Below are 1,652 nucleotides of genomic sequence, written 5' to 3'. Positions count from 1 at the left end.
TATATTTGCTTGTATTTTACTTTGTGATTTTGCAAAAGTATGTTTAGAATAAGGAATAACTGTTTTTGTTCCTTTGTAGTCTAGTTAGAAGTCAGCTGCTTTACTCAAGTCTACTTTATTTTAATCATTTTCTCTTGTCATTTACAGCTATAAAATTCCATTACTTCTAACAGGCTTTTTCTTTTGGACCACCAACCAGCTCTGAAATTCTTATTTGTTATGATTGTTTAGCTTTAGCTTAGCTCTTATTTTAATCTATTTCTCTTTATGTTTTACCTCAGGGCTTTTTACGTTTCTTTCTGTATATCTTACTTTCCTGCTGTCTACATGTCTGGCTGGGGGCTGCCTGGCTTCTGACCCTGGGTGTGTCCCTCTCTTTCTTCCTTATTCTCTTCTTCTTCTCTCTTCCTATTTATTCTTTCTGCCTGCCAGCCCCACCTATCCCACTTCTGCCTAGCTATTGGCTATTCTGCTTTTTTGTTAGACCAACCAGATGACTTAGGCAGGCAAGGTGAAACAAATTCAACACATCTTTACATAATTAAACAAATACAGAACAAACACATGTAACACATCTTTACATCATTAACAAAGGCAGCAGAAATAAAAGTAGCACAACTTTACACAGCTAAAGTAATACTCCGCAATGTAAACAAATGTAACACATTTTCACATAGTTAAAATAATATTCCACAACAATTACCTATATATAAAAATTTATAGCATTTATTTCTTGGACCTATTTATCATCTTTCCCGTTTAATGACTACATCACTAAATGTCTCTCTCTCTCTCACAAACACACATGCAATTACTAATTGTTGTGGTAATTGTTTATCTGTTTATAAATACATTTTCTTTGCATCTTCCAGATGTAAGATTGACTTCAGCTTTGATATAAATATTTTTTAAACTTATATTTGGGGATAATTTTTATGTTGATTTTTGCTGGAAAAAAATTGTTGATAATTTTCATACAAGGATTTTTTAATTCAGATGAATGTAATTTCTTCTGTCCTCTGAGCAATTAGTAGAATGGTATATGTTATTAGTATAAATGGAGCAAAGGTGATTTTCATAGTGTGTGTAGTCTATATCAATCAATGTCACTTAAACTCTCTTATTTGTATGTTAAAAGAACTATGAAAATATCCAACATAAATTGAAATTTAGAAAATACCTATAATGTAATAATTAGTAATATCCAAAATGGTAACTAACCAAATTAAATTATTTCAGAAATAAATCCAGCTGTAAAATTCCATTTGTAGAATATATGATTCCTATTTTCAAAGTGTTGAAGATTGCCAAACCACTAAAATTTTAATTTTATTTGTATCCTTGGGATTAAATTAATTAGTGTCATTTCAATAGAATGGTTGGGGGCTATTTCTTGTACACTAATATTCACTAAATTACTAGTATTGTGGCTACTTCAGAAACTCTTTTACAAAATGGATTGCTTTATTCTAAAATCTTAAGGTTGTCATTTAATCACTGATATATCTTAAAAGTATGGCCCTGATAATCCTAATTAATATTCAATGAGATTGTAAGGGTGAGGCTTTAATCCAATAGCGATGCTGTCACTATGGGATGAGGAGAGCACTCAGAAGTCTATGCACACAGAAGAAGCCCAAAGGTGCTCACCA

Source organism: Peromyscus californicus, unplaced genomic scaffold (assembly GCF_007827085.1).
Source record: "Peromyscus californicus insignis strain IS unplaced genomic scaffold, ASM782708v3 Scaffold_6__1_contigs__length_162567912, whole genome shotgun sequence".
In the NCBI taxonomy this organism is placed as follows: Eukaryota; Metazoa; Chordata; class Mammalia; order Rodentia; family Cricetidae; genus Peromyscus; species Peromyscus californicus.
The sequence above is the reverse complement of the archived record's forward strand: the minus strand, read 5'-3'. Positions refer to the sequence as shown.